The sequence below is a fragment of the Crocuta crocuta genome, unplaced genomic scaffold, assembly GCF_008692635.1.
Source record: "Crocuta crocuta isolate KB4526 unplaced genomic scaffold, BGI_CrCroc_1.0 scaffold1, whole genome shotgun sequence".
Lineage (NCBI taxonomy): Eukaryota > Metazoa > Chordata > Mammalia > Carnivora > Hyaenidae > Crocuta > Crocuta crocuta.
In genome coordinates, this window is record NW_027527930.1 from 1,254,775 (window position 1) to 1,279,762 (window position 24,988).

The following is a 24,988-nucleotide window of genomic DNA, read 5'->3' on the forward strand; positions in this document are numbered from 1 at the left end:
AGGACAACCTGGGGCAGAGAGGCAGAGTGGAATTAAAATGCTCTGCGCTTACCCCAACTGATATGTTGGCAAGAACCCTGCTTTCACAACGCCTCACATGTGAACGACTAGCCCGTGGAAATTCTCGAAAAGGAAATGGTAGGCTCAGGATGTTTAACGTGATTATGTGCTCGTTTGGGGGAGAGCGTAGGAAACGAGCACACACGGTGACAGAGGCACTGTGAGGTTTACCTGCTCTTTGGATCACATAACCCTTGAGATTCTTGCTCTCCTTCCAGGCAAAGGTATTTACCAAGCACTTGCTTTATACATTATAGGGAGAATTCTCATCACAACAGAGCATTTAAATAACATTTTCTGCATGTGAGGACATGTCCCATCATAGACCTGTCTTGTAGATTATTTTCACTCCTGACAACTGGACTTTAACATTATAGATGAACATGTTTGCCGCTCTTCACCCCTGGCAGGCGCACACACGCACACACACACAGTTCATTCTGTAGTTAGCATCTCTACTCCAAGTATGAGTTAAACACCATCCATTCTGGGGCGCCTGGGTGGCTCGGTCGGTTGAGTCTGACTTCGGCTCTGGTCATGGTCTCATAGTTCATGAGTTTGAGCCCTACCTTGGGTGCTTCGCTGTCAGTGCAGAGCCTCTTCAGATCCTCTGTCCCCACCTCTCTCTCCCCTTTCCCGTTCACACACACACACACACACACACTCTCTCTCTCTCTCTCTCTCTCTCTCTCTCTCTCTCTCAAAAATAAACATTTTAGATAAATAAATAATATCCATTCTAAAAATAAAGAGAGAGAAACGGATGGGCTGCAGTGTACTCATGAGCAGGAGTGAGCGTGCACACAGCCCTCCCTGCTTCTCTCCCTCTCAGCAAGAATTGCACTTGCTTCTGAGGTCTCCCAAAGGGCACTGGATCTGATAACCCCCAACAGCTGCTGTTCAATTGGCTCAGCTAGGGGAAATTTTCCCTATAATTTGGCCAAAGCATTTGTGCTCCGGTCACGGGTTCCTTCGTGATGGCTTGGGGCTAAGGCCATGGGTCATCCATCTCAGGCCTTATCCACCCGGTGGAAGTTCCCTGACCTATCTCATGGAATAATGCAGACACACAAGTCCCCCATTGTTCTCTGACTTGGGTATTGAGGGAAGGGGGAACATGCGAGCACACAAAACCTCCCTCCAAAAGATTAGGGCAATTATTAGCCAACAGTAATGGCTATAAGCCAATCTGCTCTCAAATCCTCCCAAGCACCAAGTCACCTCAGAGCCTCTTAAAGCCCCAAACACAAGACTGTGTGTTCTCCTGCGTTTTGCCGCGTTGTTCTCGAAGGCTGCTGGGCCATTGCTTAATGCTGCCCTTACCCACAAGGCTAATAAGCAGAGAAAGAAACAGTGAATAATGCTCATGCTGAGCCCGGGGTCCCCATGCCCCCATAAGTCTGTGAAAGGCAGATGTCCGGGGCCAGACATCACTGGCAATGGCCTCATCCAATGTTGTGCCGGCCAAAGGCTTATTAGAACACAGCAATAGATTGTGACTTGTGGTTAGTGTTAATGATAGAACTCTCCAAAATGATGTACTCTCTCCCCCTTTCACCTCGTATGACCCCCATAATACTACATCCTCCTGGCCATTCTGGAGTAATGAGTATATATTGGGAAAGGAAATTAAGTTCTATTTCAGGGCTCAGTGTACACGTACTTACACTGCATACATATTTTAGATGGTGGTCTCAGAGAACATGAACTCTTGTGTTAGCCTACATTGACACATGTGTGATGTATATCAATAAAATCCATCATATATCTTATGGATTAAATGCGGATAATAGTGAGAGATATACAAAGAAGAAAATCTGAAGGACAGAAAGGTTGGTGATGTATTTACATAATACCAAATCAACCAAGTGACTGCATTTAAGCTAAGGATACATTAAAACGAGACACTAAGAAAAGGTCGGCTGAGTTCAAAAACAGCTGGTCCAGTAACTGTGAATATTTTCCTCAAGAGAAAATCTGTGCGTGTAAACAAAAACAGAGGTGAACATTGCCTGCAGTCACACTATTCAATCATTCCTTTATTCTTCAAAAGGTTACTGAACCCCTACTATGTTCCCGGCACAGGTGAAGGCCTGACATTTAGTAGCTTTCTCTTAGAGCAGCCATATTAAAAGCCCATTACTTCCAGAGAAATCAGTGCCGTTTGAAAACACAGGCATAAAAACAAAAGGCTCAAAGCTGAGCAAATAAAAAGGAAATTTTCTACATGATGACAAATCAGGAAAGCTTTCAAACCTCTATTGTTCATTATCGAGCAGATCAAGATACGTTAAACTTTGTGCCTGTCTGCAGAAGATATGGACGAGGCATTACATAGAACCCCTTTCCTACGAATTAATACTATGTCTTCGCATCGGAATGCTCTCCAAAAACGCTCTGTTGAAAGATTTGGAGCCTGGGTCTAAATGACCAAGTCACGATGACTCACTGTTCTCCCATATGATTATTTCACAGTCCTGTATGCACACCTACATAGAACCAGCACTATACCACTGTATACAGCTCCCACAGTATATGTTTTTATATGCACACACATACACACACAGAGTCTTTCTCACCTGGGAAGTTTTGGGTTTTAGTTAAACTCCAGAAAGTCTCCCCTGTGTAATAATTGGAAGGTAGCTCCTGGTGAATCATTTTCAAAGCTGACTCCCCAAAACAGAAGTTAAAAATAAATAATCATATGCAATAATAAGTAAATAATAATAATAATATTATTAAAAAAGCAAACTAACAATTAATAATAATAACAAATGGACCATTTGGGAGATGCCTAAAATCCTAAGGCTAATGTAATGTATCAATTTACGAGTATCTAATCCTATAGACTGCATGTACTGAACCGTTTGGTATCACTCGCTAAGGAAAAGCTCAAAATGATCGCATAGATGCTCTGACAGTTTGCTCCTAGGACATGCAGATCTAAGCCCCTGATGTAATCAGGCTGTATATACACCGTGCGGCCCTTTTTGAGGCCCCATAAAGCAGGTCTTTGAAGGATGCATGTCACATTCGGATGTGCTTCTCCGCACACGAGAGCACACACACACACTGCAGCCTTATATCCCTGTCTGCAAAATTGATATAATTTCATCCAGGCCTATTATGAGGTTATATTCCCAGTAACAGTGCTCATGATCCAGGAAAAGAACAAACGGCAATGCAAAGAATAGTTTGGCTCTGATGAAGCACAGAGCCCCAGAACCCTGGGGTCCCCTCTTTCATCCTTAGTTACTCATCAACTCGGGGGCCCAGTCTGTAGGAGCCCAGCTCACCAGCACCTGTGCGTGAATGAACTTTCTAGACAAGGGCACTAGGTACCAGTTCACGGGAGAAACTAGGTCCGTGGCTGGTGCCCACTGTTCACTCGTCTAAGCTTCTTGTCTTTGAAAGCGGACAGTTCCCCTGTGCACTTATGGTGAGTGAGTCTTGCAATTGGAAAGCACAGGCAAGTTACAAAGAAGATGAAGGCAGAAGAGAGAGGCCCGGCCAAGAGCAAGAAGACTCATGGCAAGAAAGCTTGCCTGTCAGGAGAAGAATCATCCATGCTTCTCTTCATCCACCCGTTCCTAACTATCCTCCCAAATCAGATGAGCCCACCCAGCTAGTTCCTGCGTGAAGATGCAAGCCCTGCACAGCTGGACCTGCCTCTCATGCAGCAGGTGGCCAGAAAGGACTCCACTGAGAGATCGTCCCTCTAGTGCCTAATCCATGACAAAGGAGAAAAAAATAAGAGTCACAACTGAATCAGTGTCAAGGGGGGAGGTATCTGTCAAGGGGGATAGTCAGATTCAACTGAACAACAGCTTTTTAACCCAGGCAGCTACTCACCTGGGTCTGCCATGAGGATTGACAAAGAAAGTCGGGTCAAAATCCAAAATCCAAATGAGCAAATCCAACGGCCTCTACTCTGCCATCTTTTCCTCTGTCCCTCGGTCGTCAGGTATGAGTTAGCTGACCAGGGACATAGCCCTGATGGACTCAGCAAGGTTCCAGAAAGGGTGAAGGGGGTCTAGCCTTATCCCACCACCATCCCTCAGCCCCGGCCCAGCTTTCGAGCGGAAAGCACCCGCGATGGTGCACAGAAGCCTCGCTCCCGACATTGAATGAGCCCACAGAATACGTCAATCTGATCTTTTATAGTGCTTTGTTTATTACCAGTGTGCCCTTATTTCATAAGGGAACCGAGAAAGAGAGAGAGAGAGGGAGCAAGCATGATGAAGATGACTATTAGTAGCAATCCAAAGACAGCTTTTCTTAAGCTTCATTCATACCAGCAAATGTGACCAAACAACCTAGCAATTGTTCTCTCAAATGTCACCTCTCTGTATGGGCCGCTGTGCCGATAAAACTCGGCTCTCTAGTTTTTGCTCCCCGGTACCCCTCCTAAANAAAAAAAAAAAAAAAAAAAAAAATTGCCGTGTTATCCTCCAAATATCTCCAGAGAAATCGAACCAACAAGGAAACCTTTTCTTCTTCTCCCAACCACCCCCCCAACTCGTTTTTTCTTTCTTCTTCACGCAGCTTGAACAATTTGGCTCTGTTCTGGGTGCATTCCTGTGGCCCATTCTCTTTCAGTCCCCTGTGCAGGCCTGGGGACGGTGGACCAGGAGAACACAGGCCCACATTCAGACCCAGGAACGGCACTTGGATGGGGGGGCAGAGGGGAGTGAACCAAATGTACCTATGATTGTTACACCACCAACTTAATACCTGGGCAGAGAGACAAAGGCTCTTTAGAAAAAGCCCAGGCTGCCGGGTAACCCATCCCCCAACCCGCTAGAGTTCAAAAGATAACAGAAGCTGAAAATAGAGCAGTAACTTGATTAAAGTTTCCCAACTCATTTCAGGAGCTATTACAAATGATGACAAAGGACTCACTGCTAGCCCTTTTTGATGAACAGCCCGTGCTCGTACATGGAGAGAGTCTTCTCCTCTTTGCGTGTGTGCATGTGTGTGCACGTGCGTGTACACACATAGGCATCCAGTCCTGGACAAAATGATCAATATTCTCAGAGCCCCGCTACCATTTCACATAAGCAGAGGTGTAACCACTGCTTGGAAAGTCCCCGATTTGAGGGGAAATCTACAAAATGAGGAAGCCCTCTCGACATGAACCCTATTTTGTTCTTAACAATGGGTAAGTGGGCACTTTAAAGTTTTTATTCCTGTATTTATTTCTGCTCGGGATCCCAGAATTTGTACTTGCCCGTGGAAGAGGGTGGACGCCTTAGAAATAAGTTCTGATGATATAGGAAGCGGTGGTGGGGCAAGGGGGTCACTGTGGTGTAAACAAATCACAGGTGTTTTTAAAGGATCTCTCTTGTAAATGGGGTGGGTGCCAGGCCAGTTATATGCAGACTTCAGACTTGGAGATGCACCTTGTAGCCCTGAGCTTCACGGTCCCAAGCCAAGATTCTTCATTAAGAAGAAGAATTTTTAGCCAGAAAACTGAAGAGCAGTGACAGAAAGAGCCAGGTCTAGAAGGTACTGAGGAAATAGAGATGGGAGATATATGCATCAGAACCAAACAGGATTTGCCTAGCTTGTCATTAAAAGTCAAAAACACACTTAGAAAACTCTCTAAATCACTGCTTTACTTGTATGTTTTCCAAAGAGACTGTAAGCTCCATGAGAACCGGGATTGTATCACTAAATCCCAGCATCTAACCCATATGAGTACTAAATACTCTTTCTCAATGTTGAAAAATTCCAGGTTCACAAGAAAGAAAAAAAACAAATATGCGGGGGTGTGCTCGGGACAGCTCGTGCCCAGTCACAGGGCTGATTGTACAATTTACAAGAGTTTTGTGAGCTAGCTATTAAGCGCAGCCACTATTAGAAGTGAAATTCTATAAACTTGCAACTAAATAAATTGTATTAAAAGCCAAGGTAAATGAGCTATCACTTCCTTATTTTTAACAAAGTTTTACCATGATCTATGGTGTTGAGGTTATTTACACACATCGTGTGTATATAGTGGGGCTACCATCTAACGCTGACTACTGCCCATCTCTTCCCTATTCTGTGTTCAATGACGTCACTTTTGTAGCTTAAAATTGGTCATGGTGGGAACATCAGCACCATGGCAATCTAAAAATGCTACAAATCAGGGTCTGATTTTTGGTTTTGTAATTGTGTAGACTTGGAGAGTGATGAAGAAAATGCTATGGATGTAGGTTATACATAAAATACTATCACATCTATATCTATATCACATCTATATATAGAGTATACAGAATATATGGAAATATATATAGTATATAGAATATATAGAAAATTCTATCACTCCTATATATATCACATCTATATATACAGTATATAGAATATATATGAAATATTCTTTCAGTTTTCAAAACTATTCTCTGATTCAGTGAAGAAATCACTTACATCACCGACTAAGAAGTTAGGCTCCAACAAACGTCTTCATTTTTTTTATCTTATTCTTTAACAAAACTGCAAATATCATATCAACCAGTATTCATGTTGGAAAGAGTATAGACTCTTTCATCAATGGCAGAAGAGAAGTTGGTGGAATGTTTCTCAAGAATCAATTAACTATATGGAATTTACAGTAAAGAGTTTTGCGTATTTTATTCACAAGTTATGTGCTACATATCCTTTATGTCAATGAGATTCATAATCCACTTGTGTGTGTATAAACACGAATATGTTTTCTTCAGAGAGTTTGTTGGGTATATATTTTTTTAAGTTTACTTACTTATTTTGAGAGAGAGAGAGAGACAGTATGAGTGGGGGAGGGGCAGAGAGAGGGAGAGAGAGAGATACTTAAGTTCACAGGGCTTGAACTCACGAACTGTGAGATTGTGATCTGAGCTGAAATCAAGAGTCAGACACTTAGGGGCGCCTGGGTGGCTTAGTCGGTTGAGCGTCCAACTTCGCTTAGGTCANCAGAGAATTGGTTGTTAAACATTTACTAACACACCACTGTCCCATAGCATAAGTACCTGTGAGGAAATTTTAATGATTTATAGGATGACAGTTATATAGACGTGTGTGTGTGTATATGTGTGTGTGTGTGCCTGGTTCATCACTTGGCTTTGGCTTAACAGAGGCAGATCACAAAACACTGAGATAAATGACACAGTATGAACTATTCCAATCAGCCCTACTGCTTCATTAGGCCTTTCAAGAACTAGGTTCATCAAAGGACAGGCAAAGGAAGCAAAATGTATAAAATTTTCATACATCTGGATAGTATTTTGCAGTTTCCAAAGGGACTTTTGCACAAACTATGTCATGAGGGCTTCATGAGTGCTTTGTGATAAAGGTAAGACAGAGCATTCCCATTTTACAGATGAATATTGAGGCTCAACAAAGCTTATGTCCTTTGCCAAAGTACCCATACAATTGAGGGTGACTAAGGTCCAAGTAGAACCAGATCTTTTGACTCCCAGCCCAGTATTTCTCAAGAGACAATTAAAATCCCCAAGTTGGAGCACTGCTTCTGGAAAGTTCCATATCTCTTAGGCCTCTGTGCAAGGAAGAGGCAACGCAGTGAGAAGAGAAGGCACTTGGGAATCTGACGGTTCTATTGTCAAATTCAATCAGGCTTACTAGCTGTATCTCCTTGGGTAAGAAACCTGTAACATCAGAGCCCCGGGTTTTGATCTGTCTGCCCCCCATGTACAGCCACTGTGCCAGGTCAGCACCCACATGGCCAGAGAATCAAACTGGCTGGACAAGTAGCTATAGTGGAGTGCAGACCAATTGATTCGTGTGCTAGATTTCATACTTTTTTTCCTTTTAGAATAGGGGAACCCTTTTAAGTTTTTCAAACAAAATCCTATACAAAACAGCAAAATATAATTCAGACCAAAGAGCAATTATATCAGATAGAATTGATTGGGGATAGCGAGAGGGAGATGGCCAGCTAAAGCTGGCCACAACTCCTATCTGCTCATGGAGACCCTTAGAGCATCACCGAAGAAACTTAATCTCCTTGAAGTCCCTAAAAAATCTACATTAGCACTTAATGAAGGTAGTATGTGTACATGTGTGTCTGTCTCTGTGTGTGTGTCTGTCTGTGTGTGTGTGTGTGTGAGTGCTGTGTGTGGTGTGTATATATACTGAAGGGCAGAGGGCCCCATGTTCTATCCTTCTCCTTAAGCTTGGCGAAATACCTTGGAATTTTATGCCACTGGCCACAAAAAGGCAAAAGGAAAGAGTGGGGCCCTTCAGTGAACTGGGTAGAAAATAAATAAAGCTTCAATCATATACCACACCATAGAAAAGCAAGCAGATAAGTCCATAAATGTTTTTCTTTTTAATGTGTCATTCATTTCTGAGAGAGAGATAGAGACAGCGTGAGCAGGGGAGGATCAGAGAGAGAGGGAGACACAGAATCCGAAGCAGGCTCCAGGCTCTGAGCTGTCAACACAGAGCCTGACGCGGGGCTCGAACCCACGAACTGTGAGATCATTACCTGAGCCAAAGTCGGACGCTTAACTGACTGAGCCACCCAGGTGCCCCCATAAATGTTTTTATAGGTATCTTTATCATTATGACCTTGTAGATGGAGACATTCAGGCTTGCAGAGGTTAAGTGACATTCTCAAGCTTCTACTGCTTATGAGTGGGGAAGCTAGGGCCGGGACTGGCTTCCTAGGTGGGCAACATTGCAATCATCCAGGAAGACTCTAAGGGCCCATGCTGGGGGTATAATGTTCTGCAGGTGCTATCTTGAAATGCTTAATAATTCTGTCTTTGAATTTGTGTTCGGTAAGTAAAGTCAGGTGGAGCATGTGCAGGATCTTGGGGCTTCTGCTCACATGTGGTCCTGCCTCCCACCACCTACCAGCCTTCCTGGGATGGGTTCTCACCCACCTGCTTCCTGTCCCTGATGCTCTGGGCCTGTCCGTTCTCCCCTCTGCCACCCCTACCCCTAAACAGTGGGGCAGCAGGTAGATAAGGAAAATTCATGTTCGGTCATCAACCTTCGCAGTTAGGGCACAGGTACACATAGGGACAGGGTCCAGTGCAAGTCCTGTATTTCCCCAGAGAGGAATGCCCAGCCATTCCAACCTGGGGGAAGGAAAAGAGGGAGCCTCTCACTCACCCACAATCTAAATTCTGAGCATGTTCTGGAATGGAGGTTGTGATCTAGATCTGGCTCAGATTCAAATCCAGATAATTCAAGAGATAGAGCTATTGATCCCAGTGTGGGATGCCTCTTCCTTGCTACCCATGAGAGTCAGTACCCTTTTATGATTCCCCAAGCCATTCAACCAGCTTCTTGCTCCAGCACTGACAGACTCTTTCTTTGCCAGCACCCATGTAACAAGCAGCGAGTAACCACAAGCCCTGAGTCTGTCCTGCATTCATCCCTTCTCCCACAGGTATATATGCCCACAAGTACTCTCCGCAGGTTCCATTGACCACAATTCTAGCAGCACTAATGAGCAGCAAGTTTCCCCCAGAGGATAGAGGCCAAGGTTCCCTGGGCTCATGAAATAGCCTACAATGGATGGAAGGTATTCCTGTGAATGACAATGGACAGGCAAGGAGTCAACGGTTCCTAGGTCTGGCTTCCTAGAATCTTGTGAGTCAGTTCCATTGTCTCTTGGGATGACCAGTGTACGAATTCCCAAAAGGGCTGAAATTCTGCCTGTCTTGCTTGCAGACAGCAGTGCTTACTTAGGGAATTGATATTGTTGGATGGGTCTACTCCAGATGGTAAAAAAAACTCCATCACTGGATTTTCTGAGTTAGGAACAAGAAGGAAAACACTCATCTTCTCCTTGCTCCCTTCCTTTCTTCCCCTTACGTCCATTCCTACAGTAACCAATAGCGAACAGGCCAGGACCCCTTGGCTCCTTAACAAAGCCAAACAGGTGTGAGAGATTAGTTCCCTGGACAAAGCCTCTGTCCAACAAAACATTGTCAAATTCCCCCCTAATAAAGTCCAGAACTGTAAGCAATTCCCCTTGTTATGAAGCGGGAAAGAAAACACAGCCCGACTCCTTCCCAATTAGCTCAGAAGACCCTCCGATGAGCGGAATTTAAACCAGAGACCTGCCATGATCTGGCTTCCAGTGCAGACAGGGCCTGCCTTCCCCAATGAATGGAAACTCACTGGCCCAGGTTCCCAGCCATCTTGGCACTAGGGCGCAGACGGGCCCCAAGCCCCCACCCCAGTATCCATGGGCTGTCTCTGCCTCTGATTCAAACCATCTTTGCAACTCCCTGCCAGATCCCTTACTTTGATTTTCCATATGGAGGCTTGGTCTCCTTTGCCAGGTTAGTGTTTATAGGGATGGGCTTTTTGACAGTTTCGCTGTCAGTGAAAGAGGGGATGGGATCCCTCCCCTGAACATGAATCACTTTCTTGTCATCCAAGAAGGGGAGAAAGACCAACATCCCGAATAACGACACCCCTGAAACCCCAGAGGGATCTTGCAATGAGGATGTCTTGTCTTTCCTTTCCTTGTTTCCCCTCCACCCCCTCCTCAAACTGATACATGGTGAGGTAGGAAACAGAAAGACTCCAAGCTGCTTCCAAAAATTGCCCCTCACTCTGTTACTTTGTGTTTACATGGGGGGTTTTGGCAGCGCAGACCACTCAAGTGGTCTGATCCATGCCCCCACCCCATCTTAGACAACAGTTGGAAGAAATCTCTTCCAATCTTGAACATGTTACCTGAATAGGGGATGTTTAAACAGTCTTCATAATAAGCTCTCAGGAAAGTTTACCACTGCCAGGCACTGTCCTAAGGCTTTAAAGCATTACTTCTCATAACTCTATAAATTTTATAAATGAGGTGACAGCCTTTAAAAAGTTAGTTATCCAGGGGCACCTGGGTGGCTCAGTTGGGTAAGCGTCTGACTATTGGTTTCGGCTCAGGTCACGATCTCTGCGCTGACAATACAGAGCCTGCTTGACACTCTCTCTCTCCCCCTCTCTCTCTGCCCCTTCCCTGCTTGCTCTCTCTGTCTCTCTCTCTCAAAATAAAAATTTTTTTTAAAAAGTTACTTGTCCAAAACACACAACTAACCACTGGTAGAATTAACATTTGAACCCAGAGTCCAAATCCAAATCTGTGGTAGGCTTTTGAGTGCTGTTTGCCAAATATTCCTTCCCACTTACCTGACTCCCCCTTTTGGGGACATGGTGGGATTACATTCTCTGTGAACCTCGAGGGCCAGCACTGACCAAGGAGTTGTGACTGAAGGTCATGTTTATCACTTCCAGGCTGGGCCAATGTGTGTCTCCCCAGAAGGCACTGTTCCTTCTACTGTGCTTACTGGCAATGTTCTGGAAAGTTCTGTCAGCCTGTGTCCCAGAATAAAGATACAGTGATGAAGGGGCAACACTCAGCTTCTTGTGATAGATAAGTAGTATGAGTAAACAATGAACTTTAATTGTTTTAACCCATTAATACTTGGGGCTTTTTACAAAAACAGTGGAGCAAGGGCTTAGTTTGGGAGGGAGAGGAAGGACAGGGCATGCGAAGAGCTTCTGGGGTGCCTATCTGTTCTCCCTTTCCTAACTTGAATGCCTGTTACATGAGTGTTAGCTTTTTAATAATATGATAAATATTGTTTCTTGGGGGAAGCAGTATCTGTGTTTTATTTTACAAGAAAAGTTAAATATCTGGGGGCTATTTGTTATGACCTCATACCACCCTGACTGATAGAAGGCAGCCAACCCTGATTAATACACCATCATGGCCCTGTTACAAAGTGCTTTCTTGTGTCTCAGTGATCCCCCTTCTGTTCAGATATCAAGAAGTTTCTATCTTCTGAGTTGAGAACTGAAACCTTTGTTTTTCTAGTAGGTCTAAGTCCTGTGATGAAAAGGACAAAGTAGAAACATGAAATGCATTATCTGGAGCAGGAAGTCTTCAAAAGGTCCTCATCCAAAATTTCCTTAGGGATTGTGACTGCATCCCAAGAGGCAAGACATGACTGACTCTGTATTCAAGAAGCTAAACAGTGGACATCCCCTGAAACTTCTCTCTCACTATGCTTCTCTCTACTCCAGCAACCTCAACACAGCCTCTTGTGGTCACTTTAGTCTCTAGAGTGTGATATGCTCATTAACTGTATGCACAGAGGGAGGCGAATGGGGTGACTTCACGGCACATTTAGACAGGAGGATTCATTGGAGGGAGAAGAAGTTCCTGATGGTTTTCAGTTTGTCCCTGTTGGCAAATGTCTAAGAGGTGTTCAGAGGAATTTCATTTAGAGATCAACCAGTGTACAAAGGGCAGAAGGAAACTGCAACGCCTTCCGTCTGCCATGACCCTAGCTCAAGCAATACAGGCTGGCTCTTGCAACATCTGGGAACTTGGAAATACAAGGAGTTACTAAACAGCTCCCCAGCCCCCAACCTGTGTTAGCTGTAGAGAAGCAAGATGCTTCCCCCCGGAAGGCCTTTGTGATTTATAAGCCATTTTTCTNGACTTTTTTATTTGTTTTTGCTTGTGTTTTGTTTTGCTAATTAAGTTACCCATCTACCAATGTGCAAAAGCTTTCTGCAGGTTCAACTGTATTTTAGAACTCTTGCCCTCTTGAAAGGCAATTCCCAAACCAAACCCAAGATTCTTACCACCCACCTTCAGGCCAACTGCTGAGTTTTCACTCCAAATTCAGCCCTTCAAGGGCCCTCTGTCAGCGCTCGGAGACTGTTGACCAACAGCTGTTTCCCAAGCTCGATGCTTGCTGATCTAACCTCATTAAGCCAACGCAAGGAGTCTATGTGATTGATTTATCCCATATAATAAAACCAGGCAATTACTCACTGGGGCAACCTGGCACATGATCTTGTCCTTTCTGTAAGAGGTAGCAAACCAGCAATATAATAAACCACCCTGCTATTTGGGGAGAGATATATTGCTAATCTGTGGCTGTCCTACTACAAATGAATTTTCACTACAGTCTGTGGCAACGCTGAACTTCAAGGACCTGTAATTATACACCATTGATTTTTTTAATTGTCACCTGCTGAAATAAAAAAGCATAAAACATTATCACTTTAACACCGAGGTCTGTCTGGGTGTGAGCTCTCCTGCTGTAAATGCAGGTGCAGCAGACAGACGCTCAAGGTAAGGCAGTGATGCCCTCCTCCCCCTTAACCTGGAACCTTGCCCGAGAGAAGCCCACACCAGGGATGAATCATTTACAAAGGGATCAAAACGGGCCACTTTTTTCTCGGCACAGGAGTTGGCACTTTCTCTTTCATGGCATTTTTTCAATCCTATTTGCAAGAGATAGTACAACAGACCGGTAAAGGGAACAGACTCAGGAGGCAAAATTCTTGTTTACGTTCTGATTCCTCTTATTCTTAGTCGTGTGACCTTGAGCAACTGTGCCTCAGTTTCCTCTTCTATAAAATGAGAAGGTTAGGGAGAGAATCTGCCTGCCTCACAGTGTTTTATGAGAACTAAGTGAGCTCATTCATGTCAATTCCTGGAAGAATACCTGCCCAGAAAAAGCAGCCAATGCACGCCACATATTAGTAAAACTTGAATCAAAGGCAAAGGCTGTCCTTCCTTGCCTTCTAGGCTCTAAGTCCCTTATTGGTAGAAAACTTGCTTTACACATCATTTTAGATATTTAGATGTTTATTTAGACTGAACTCATTAAAGGCACATTCTGGAATTTTTCTATCATTATATCCCATGGGCCCAGTGCTGTGCCTGGTGCATAGCAGATATTTGATTGCAATGCTTATAATGCTTTGTACATTATAAATACCACAAATTCTTACAGAATAAACAAGTGAATGTAAAAAAATAATTTTTATTCCCTTTTCCTTTAAGTAATCACGTGCCCTATTTAATAGATCATGCTGATGAACAGACAAGGACTTAGGGGCCTCCCAAACATGAAGGGAGGTAAGGACGGAATATGGAATTGAAGGAGTGTCCTGTTCACTTGAAAAGACACTATCGTCTCCCCTGGTGGGGCATCTTTGGGTATATATGTTTGATTCTGGGGACCACATTCTAGAGGATCCCCAACAAACCTCTGTGTTTAGAGAGGTGCAAACGATCTTGAAGCTTCCAGAAAGCATATGGTATGTAAACCAATTGAGCACCAGAGAAGGGAAGACTCCTAGGGAAGCAGAACTGTGTTCAGGGTGCTGCAGAATTGAGAACAATGTTCTCTGTCACTCCTCAGTTACAATGGTCGCTAAGTTCTGTGACCCTGCCTCCAAATATTTATTGAATTCGGTGCTGCCTCAGCCCAAGGTCCTGGCTCTCCTGCTCAGTCAGAGGTTATACCGCTGATGCCCATACATTCCTCACTTCCATACATTTCCTCTTCCCAGCAGGAAAAAGCTGGAAAGCCTCGGCAGGGCACCCAAGGCCCACATCAGCCTGACTCCAGCCCAGATTTCCAGGATCATCCATTCCATAGCACACCTATAACAGAAAGCAGCAGGCATGGATGGATGGAGGTATGGTTGCCTTTTCCTTACTATGCAATTCACTTTTCTTCCTCTTTCTCAGTTTCCTGGGTGAGATCCCATCTCTACCTCTCGAGTCTCAGTTCTGAGCTCACATCATTTGCAGAGCCTTCTTCCACCTCCCCTGGCAGAACTAGGTGTTCTTCTGCCTTTGCCCCCGGGAACTTTGAGCACCATACTCTTGACCATTTCCGATGCTCCACTCTGAACCTCTCCAAGGTAAATCCTGGGATTTGCCCAGCTTTATAGTCCCTGGGCCTAGCAGCTGACACATAGTAGGTATTGAGCAAATATGGAGTGAATAGAAATTGGAGGTAATTTCCCATTTAATACAAGGAAGAGGTATTCATTGGGAAAATAAGCCCCAAAATTGAGGATTCTAGACAAGTACAGGGACCTGTGATTCCCATGCAAGGAAGTTGTAGAAAGCATATCCACACTAAGAAGCAGGTTGAAGCAGAAGATCTTTAAGAACTTTTATCAGACTTGTGACTCTGGGACACTATGACACTTGTAACTTCAGCTCCAGATCTTCAGCTACTTCTCTTGGAAAAAAAAGAGACACATGGAAGTCTTGGTCCTGGAACAACTTCACAGTAGCATAGCTCCAAGAAATGGATGCTTTTGACCTGTATGTGAAAGTTTTAGACTCTAGAGCAAAAGAGAATAGTCTAACAGTCTGGAATGTCTAAGACCTTTCTCCAAAAATATCCAAAGCAATGAACTTGCTTCCTAGGTATATAAAAAAATATGTCTTTTTTTAAAAATATTTTTATTTATTTCTAGGAGAGAGAGAGAGAGAGACAGCATGAGCAGGGGAGGGTCAGAGAGAGAGGGAGACACAGGCTCCGAAATAGGCTCCAGGCTCTGGGCTGGCAGTCAGCACAGAGCCTGACGCAGGGCTCGAACCCACGAACCACGAGATCATGACCTAAGTGAAAGTAGGACGCTTAACCGACTAAGCCACCCAGGCGCCCCTAAAAAAAAATATGTCTTGATAGCCAATGTTCTCATAACTGAAAGAGTTGGGGGGGGTGCGCAAAACATGGCCTTCTAGATGTGTCAGGGTTGTGATAAGTCATGTTTAAACTTTACCCAAAGTGAAATAAAGTGTCAACAGAAACTGCTGCCCAAACTCTCTGATCAGGTCAGGCAAACAACCAATCAAAAAAAATCAATCAAATGTGAAAGGTGGCCTAATGGGTGGGAATGCTTTCCTCTGTGATTCCCATAGGAGCCAGGTCTATTTAACATGTTTCCAGCCAGCTGATGCTTCTCCTCATAGCCATGAAATAGCAAGAAGCACATCAGAAGGTGTTGTTTTGTGAGCTGGGTTGGTCACGAGCAGGGTCAGAACTTAGCAGCATTGGCCAATGACGAAGGAAGGACGCGGGGAATAGTGGGATCACCTCAGCCCCCAGGCCAGTGTTTTGGGAATAGAGGTGGCCAAAACTCCAAAGAGGAATGGAAAACTTGACCTTGATGTGGAAGATGGTAAATGCTCCAGGAGGCTGGCACTTGTAGGTGAGATTGAAGAGCAAACAGAATGACAGCAGTGTGCTTCCATGTGGCCCATGCAGTTGGAATGAGACTGCATTTCCCTGGGGATAAGGAATCAGCAGTAACCAAAGAGTGGCTCAAGCCCCCAACCAGGTAGGCCAGGTTTAGGACAGGGTCTCCACTACAAGGAAGAAGTGAAGTGTAGTCAGGAATTTGGGGAGCAAAGGTTTAATTTTATGGACTGAGTGATTAAGGGGGAATAAAATGGGTTTGGTGGACAGGAAAGCGTTTGGGTCGCAACACCCACAATGAGCCTAATTCTTGACCCATAGAGGAGATGGAGCTCCTAATGTACCTCCAGTCTTCTCAAGACTGGCTCAGGAACCAGAAGGGCTGATCCTCTGGTGGTTTCAACTGGATAAAGCCAGAAGCGAGCAAGGATTTGACATGGCAACATGCTCACATGCATTCCCACTCAGTGATAATTGACTCCAGAGTACACCGTGCTCCCTGCCCTCTTGTATTTTAACATGACCTTAGACTGAAACAGAGGATAATGAAGTTGCACAAACCAGCCAGCAACTGGGTTCAAATAACAGCACTAAGTGTGGAAGAAAAACTGGTATAAGCTCTCTACCAAGTAACCTAGTGACCCATATTGGGATCTTAAAAAAAATGTGTAGTATTTTAACTAAACAGCTACAATTCTAGGGTCTTATTCTTAAGGGTAAAAGAAATGCATTAAAAAGAGAGAAGAAGAAAAGTAGATGGGGGGTGGGGAGACCATTGGAAAGAATACCAGTTTGAATGTTTATCACTATTATTTTAGAAATTTTATGTGGATCATCTCATTTCGTCCTCCCAAAGTCTACAAGATTGAGACAACAATGCTCATAGCATTTTTCTAAGAGTGAAAAATAGAAACCAATATTTGTGTAACTGCTAAGAATAATGTTATGTTGTGCCCAAATAATGCTTTACCACCAGACCTTTAAAAATTGTTTATAAAGAATTCTGTACCGATAGGAGATAATGCTCAGAGCATATTAGTCAAAGGGTAGAAAATCATATATGCAATAGACTTACCAAAATATGTCTATATTTTACTTGTTTATACATGTGCATGTATGTGATATAGTTAAATGTTCATGTATCCACATGTGCATCAAAAAGTTGTGTTACAAATCAGTGATGGGATCGTGAATGGTATTTATTTTCTTCTTTATACTTTCCAATGCTTTCCAAAATTTTTATAACAAGTATAATTACTTTAATCATCAGTCAAAACATTTAATGGAAATAGTTTATTTACCACATGCTTGGAAGTCTAATAATATATCAGCACACGTTACTGCACTGCTAAAATACCAACATCAAAGGAATTACAGAGGCCATATTTGTCTAATAATGACAAATTATAGACAATTGAAAAATATCTAAGCTATGTCAGTAACTGCTCTGCTGCTATCAGCCTTGAGATATACTTGATACATTCTTGTGACAAACAACATTGCAAGTGGTATGACCCCAACAGCAGCAAATATATATTCAGAGTTTTTCTAGCCTGAAAATAATAGTGACCTGCTAACAGTCTTTGATATTAAGAATACTGTGGGACTGGCTTTAAAAATTATTAAAACCATACATGTGTTCCTGCCATATATTTTTTAAAAATCTCAGTGGTAATTTATAGTTTGCAGTACGTTTTGTTAATTGATTGCAGTCCTAACATCATAATCCTAAGATAAGGAGTATCATAAACATTTTAATAAGAACATATGGTAGGAAAATTTGGTAGAGCCAAGCCTTTGAAGAGCAGTTTTCTTCCTCTAAAACAGAGTCATAAAAGGTGTGCGGAAGCCTGAGGAGATGAAAACAAACTGTGGTTCATCATCACTGAGAACGCCAGGCCAGCCTTTTCTTAAGGAATTGGAGGAAAGAGTGAACTAGGTTCCTGAGCTTCATTTGACTTTTCTTTCCCTGATTAGGGAGGTTCCCTCTTCCTTCCTTCTGTTAAACTCAGGAGCCGGAGGAGCAGGTCACTCATGCCTCATATACGGTCTGGGACTCTACATCAGAGGGGGCTGGAGAACTGCTAATAAGCCATATCCAAAGGCAAATCATGTTTAATGCCGGGGACTAAACTGGTTTATAGTTTAGCAGCTATAAATCATGAATATTCTGAGACAATCTAGATGGGTTGCTTTTTCATTATACTCAAGAGCTTAGGATTGAGCAAATATAGTGATATTATCTGGAAGATTCAACCCAATAAAATATCCAGGTGTGTTTCCAAGGAAGATATATAGTATTATAATGTGTAGTATATATCATGTGTTGCTCAGAATATTATCATCAATAAGGTAGCAATTGAGTAGATGATTGCCTATACACAACAATTTGAAGATGGATGAAAGAAGTCCATAGTCAAAAGTGTTTTCTTCCTGCAGGTAACCTCACACTTAGTGCTCCACCCTTGTAAAGGTGAACGAAGCATTATTTGTTCCTCAAGGATTCCAGTTTAGAAGGTCAGTAGGGTTGCCAATGATAGCACAATGAGTTGCTGGCATTGGCCATGAAATAACTAATTAGATTGTGTTCTCCCATAGAAGCAGGGATCCAAAGTAGCCAGGAAATGGCTCAGGGATGAGGCAAAAGTGTCCAGAAGAAAAGAAGGCACCAACAGGAATGTGAATGATGGAAGGAAGTGTATGGAAGGAGAGCAATGTTGGAAATCACATAGTTCATGGTTTCATCTTGGATGACCCTGGTTTTAGAGCTTCAAAACAGAGGAAGGGATGATGTGGCCACTAGGTCTCTTCAGTTCTAGGGTTTCTTCATCCAGTTATCACATCCCTGGGGAGTCTCTCAGGGGCCTCTTTCCCTCTTTCCACACTTGTCAATGGAGACAGGATTCACCAGAAAAGGGAAACAGACATCTTTTGGAGCCAGTTTTGATAAAGGAGGTGTTTCCCTTGGCTCCACAGCCAGCCAGGCTTGTTAGCCGTAAACAAAACAAAATATAAATATTGAATTCGCATCTTCCCACTAAACAGCAGGAAAGCTTTAGCCCAATCCCCACCGCCATCCTACTGCTCTGGAACGTGGAGGCACTAAATCAAGATTTCTCAATCACTATTTCTCACAGGATTTCATGGGATTTCTCACAGGACTTTTCAAGCACTATTGACATGTGAGACCTAATAATTCCTTGTTGTGCGGGGTCTTCCTGGGCATTATAGGGTGTTTAGTAGCATCCCTAGCCTCTGTTTACTCGGTGAATAGTAACACCCATCCCTCTAATCTGACAATCAAAACTGTCCAAGGATGCTGCAAATGTCCACTGAGGGCAAAATCATCTCCAAATGAGAAACACTGCACTAAATGGACAGAAATGTTCATCGTCATGGAGCGGAGGGTGTACGACTAGAATCCTACCCCATTTAGTCCTATATGTCAAAGTCCCTCACTGGTTTTAAATCCAGAAATGGATGCTTCTCCTTGGTCTATGCAGAAGCTAAAATAATAAAAAGACATTTCTCAGGACTGGGAGAGGCCTTTCAAAGAAAACATGTTCAAGAGCCATTTGGTTTTCTGTACCTGTGATCCCAACTAGGAGATCTGAGTAGTATTTGTAACCAAGGCATCTGTATCTGTGTCTAACTGCCTGATAATGTGATCAGGTCTTCTTCACAAGGGACACCTTAGCCTACCCATAGCAGAACGGCCAAAAACATCACCATGATTCTCCATGGTGTGTTGTCACTGTGACCCCTGGGTTTGAGAAGATACAGAAGACGGTGTGACGACTCTGTCTCATGCTGGTACCACCTTGCAGACAGCTCACCGAAAGTTAGAACTTGAACTTGCCTCTATTTGTTGCGCAGAATCAGTGAGGCACCTTGACATTAAAGACTATAAAAGTCAAACCTGGAAGGAACACAAGTGACCACCAACTGTCCCCTCATTTTACGGCAAGTTGAGGAGGGTCACGAGCTGCTTTATAGCAGAGCCCTTGGCAGAGAACAATGGGATATTTACAGCTAGAAATGGACTGATCAAGTTCACAGAAATAAGAAAAAAAAAGCAGTGTCAAAATAAAAAGAATCCCCAAAGGAAGGACAGCCAATCCTGCTTGAGTGGTTCTAGCTCTCTGAGGTATAATAATAACACTCTCAAAAATATTTTTAATGTATTTTAACTTTGAAAAGGAAACACATTCTGTAGATCTCTTTGTGAAACTCGAAGTATTCAGAATGGCAAGCCTTCGGTCTCTAAGAGCACTAGACAGACTGGTGGAACAAGTAGAGGCCACAGTTGATTATTGTCAAACCAATCAGTTCTCCCAAAATCCTGGATCCTTTCCCCTCCCCATACCATCCCCCGCTGTCATTTATCAAGACTGGCCTGGTCCTGTGGAATTCCACTCATTCTTTACCAGGGCTTTGACCTCCTCTGACCAAACAAGCAAGGTACATTCTGGGAGAGTGCTAATACCAGGGCATGGGGGGTGAAGAGGAGGAAACAATCAATGCTCTTGGACTTTCCCACACTTAGGGGAATCAATTTTATCGGTGTTTAGACACTGAGTGTCAAGGTTGGTCAGATGGAAGCCAAAGGTTCTGTGGGGGAGGGAGGCTGAGAGGAGGCTGCTAGAGCTTAAGTCATAGGACAGCTTCCTGGAAGTGACTGACTCCAATGACCAGCTCATTCAGAAAGACCTGCACATCACATCCGCATATCCAGCTGCTGTGGATCCCTCCTCTCTAAAATGTGAAAAAGACCAAAAAGACCACAAGGACTGGTTCTAGAAAAAGCCAGATGCCAAGGGCACTGGACTCTGTCTTCACGAGTAAATCAAGACTGTTCGCGGGACTGCCTTCTCTCAATTATCCAAAGAGCCGATTAGCCCAATGATGTACAGTCCAAATCTGCATTTCTTCTTCCTTTGGTTGCTCTCTGGGATAGTGATGATTATTGCTCTCATCATGGGTGAGCAGGAGGTGAAACTCAAACAGGTCAGGCTGCTACCTGGTAGCATGTTTGAGCAGAGAAAGAGGTTGAAGCTGCTTTGTTAATGGGGACCCTAAGCTTCTCATGCTATCCCTCCTGCTTTCTCATGTATACCAGGCTGTTCTATACCTCTGGATCTCTGTTCATGTTGCTTCTTCTTGCCTCCTTGTCACCCACTAAGTGCCCATTCTTATATCAAGGCTTAGGTCATATCTTCTCTCTGAACCTGTACATGATGTGCCCTCATTACCTTCCCTTCAATTCCGTTCCCACTCTGCCAGAACAAAAGTGACTGTTAACAGTCTGTTGCACATACTTGTTAATAACTGAACTCCCCTGAAGGTCAATTTGTCTTTACCTGATTCATCCAGCATGGTGGACAGAATCTACTAGATATTCGATAAGTACTTGATGAGTACATGAATCTGTAGATTTAGATTATCAAGGTTCTCTGTATTCCTTATAATTCCAGAAAACTGAGCCATAAGCAGGTGCAGAGGCTTCTCAAGACAAATACACTGATTGCTCATGAAAATGATGTTGGCATGGTCCTTCAGATATTCTGTTAGATTCCTCTCAGCCAAACCCCTGACTGCAGCTCAGCCCAGTAAGGCTTGTTCTGACTGCTGTGGAGTTTCTAGAACCTCCGTGGTTGGACAAGGGGCACTGGCACCACCACCCACAGCTCTGCATGCCGCAATCTCATTCTTCCCACATCAGCCCCACTCTCTCCGCCCCAAGCAACAGGACTATGCAAACAGGAGAGAGGGCCTAGGAACTCTGAAGTCCCAGTGACTCATCTGCCAGCTATAGGCCATACCTATATGACCTGGAGACTTCCCATTAAATCAATCCCTTCCTGATACCAAATGTCCCCACTGGTGACTGATGTGTCCTCTGGTAATCTGAGGGTGCCCTACATACCTGTGTGAGGTAGTAATCTGCTGTCCCCCAGCTCTAAAACCTATACTCTACTTCCCATGCTAAAGGATACTCCACAAATGACATTTTACCTTTGCTAGCTGCTTTTTAATAGGTGCTGTCACTAAGGGCACGACAGAGAGAGACAAAGAGCAGCAGAGAAGAGACAATGCATTTCCCTCACGCTTTTTACTTGTGGTTCCTGCCAATGTCACCTCACACCAGGTGTTGATGCAGGCTGTACCTCCCAGAGTCAGTCTCAAAGAGCTTTCTCAGAGGTACAGACCTCAGCATTTGTACTTCCTGTACATTTCTGCTTCCTCAGAGGTCGGGAATACCACTCCATGGGCCTTTCCTCCAAGCCCCTCAGATGCCATCAGCACAGAACCTTCTCCTCAGGGGCTCAGGCCCCAGTTCCTCTGGGTCCTCCACCTTATGTCTTAGGTTCCATGGCCCTCTTCTCATCCTGTGTATAGAGGTAGTAGCTTCTACCTCTATATTGCCTCTTTGTTCCCAATTCACCTTTTCTGTCCTTCAGCAGCTATATGACAAATCCCCTATATTAAATTCTGTCTGTTGAAATTTCTAATGCAGTTACCATTTTCCTATGTCTGTCCTTAACAAATACAGTATCCAAAGATTTTTCTGCCTGCTGCCTAGGGAGAAATCTGAGAATCAACCCAACAGACTCTTAAACACAAAATGGCAGCAAAGTCTAACAGAGAAAATAATTTCATTATGGGTGGGATACTAACTGTGAAAAACCTTAAACGAGCCTCTAGTCTTCAGACCATAAATGGGAGCTCAGTCCTAAAATGCAGCAGAGGTACGGACAGCCTACATGAAAGAGCTTTAAGGCCTATGTTTGAAATATACCATCACCTGTTCAAAACTAATTTAATATCAACAGGCTGTAAAGACACTAGTTTTGGTCGCAATTGTCTCTGCCAGACAGCTCCCCGCCACCTATGTCCACCACACAGGAAACATTCCAGATTTGCTGCTTTGTGAAAAACTCACACCTTGACAGGAAGAGGTTGAAATCTCCAGTTTCCTTTATTGATAAGAGCACAATCATCCATTTTCAAAATAAGATTTATTCTGGATGTTGCAACCATTCTCCCTGCTGAGAGACATTGTGTTGGGGTGGGGAGGTGTTGTTATTGAGGAAAGGACAGGAAGCAGAAAGGAGGGGAGAAATGGGGTAGGATAGAAAGAATGTGTTTCTTTCATATTTGGAGTCATGCCAAGATGTTATATTCCTATGAAGAATGGCTAGATCTGGAAGAAACTTGAGAGATTAGTGGACAGTGGGGGTGGGGGAAAGAGGCGGCACTATCAATTGCCTAAAATTGGCCCCAAACACGTTTCCTCATTGTTCTGCCAATTGGTTTTGCAATAAATTGGAGGAAATTTGGCAAGATATTCAACCAGGGCATGGATGGTCTATTAGGACCAAAATAAACAACTGTGAAGAACTTGGCAGTTTCTCATTGGATGTTTCAGAAGTGAGTTATATGACACCTAGTTGTGAGTTACTTCTTAGAGGTTTACATAATGAAAATTAAAATGAGGCCAATGATGACAAGTGTTGCTCTTAACACTGAAAGTCAAACGCTAAATAGGAAATTCATTTATGGAACACAAAGGATTAGAGGAAATATCAGATAGAATCAAATCAAATATTTAGGATGATTTAAATTGAGTCAACACATTGAACTCTAAGAATTCAATCCAAAACTCCATATACAGAAATTATCCAGGCTTTCTAGTACCTGAGGGTTTTCTTTTTTTCTGGAATGGTATATCCCTGAGACCCAGCCATTGCTATACTTTCTTGAATGAATATCTATGAATGATGAGTGGTTCTTAACAATTTGTGTGCCATGAACCTTTTCAGAAATTTGTTGAAGCCCATATACTTGTATGTTTAAATGCATAATTTGGAAAATGTAGGATTATAAAATAATAAATTATATCAAAATTCAAGTACTTAGAAAACAAAATTGTCATATGTGACCTATGTGCTTTTTTGTTAACATACCCACTAACAAGACCTGACTGAGATGAGAAGAGGCAGAAGTGACCTGATCCTTAAAGGACAAGTTGAGTTGGCCAGCCTTAGAGCACCAATGATCTTCAGTTAGAGGAAGCATCCAACACCAGATGATTTCTCGTGGAAAGAGCCAATGGAGCAAATAATTTGACCTCACTCTCCTCCCTGCTTCAGATCTCTGCACTGCGGGAATCCAACCAGAAGCTGAATGGCAAGGGGACCCTCTGATGTCCTTCCGAGAACAAAGTGGACAAGAATGAAGAGTGACCTGGAAAGACAAACAGAAGAAATCCAGCACAATATTGAAGACATTTCAAACTCTGGTCCAAACTCTTCCTCGCTTCTTGCCAGCCCTCACTCAATAACAGATAACCTCTGTTATTGATATTCTGAAGTCCCAAACATATGAAGCTATTTGAGGTGTCCATACCTCAACATAATCTAAACCAGTATGCCATTAGCCTCTTCTTCTAGTTGAGTTCCTGGCTGAGTTCTTGCTAAGTCTTCAGGATCAAGATCAAATGTCAGCTCTTCTGGGAAACCTTCTCCAATATTTGAAGTATTTATTAAAAGCGTGTTTCCCCAGAACATTGCATCACTCCAAATTTCCCAAACTACTTCCCTAAGAACATGAGTCCTGGAGGATGTTACTAGGTGGAACATGAAATACCAGTTCATAGGGGATCAGTGCTCCATGAAACACATTTTGGGAGATGACACTTCATTCCACTGCAGCAGTTACCAAATTCCCTTAGACTCCTGGTAGAACATTCCCAGAAGGAGAGGACAGATTTATCTGAAGAATAAACCAGAAAGCAGTGGAAGTAAGAAGCAAAAAATAGGAAGAGTTTGTGTCTTTATCGGGCACAAGGCATATTAAGCCTACATGCTGCATAAATATACAAAAAGCAAGATTCTTCCTCGAAATCATAATCCTGTCCTCAGATAATACACACTGAGGACCACATATAGTTGAACAACAAT

General features: G+C 43.4%; 1 protein-coding gene across 1 annotated transcript in view; it reads left to right on the forward strand.

The window, feature by feature from the left end:
- The window catches only part of LOC144219855 (uncharacterized), a 43,489-nt gene extending 18,851 nt beyond the window's left edge, over positions 1-24,638 (forward strand). The window contains exon 5 of the transcript XR_013331522.1: positions 24,179-24,638. The gene's annotated coding sequence lies outside the window, so the exon portion shown is untranslated. The remainder of the gene's footprint in view (positions 1-24,178) is intronic.
- Positions 24,639-24,988: the final 350 nt, after the last annotated feature.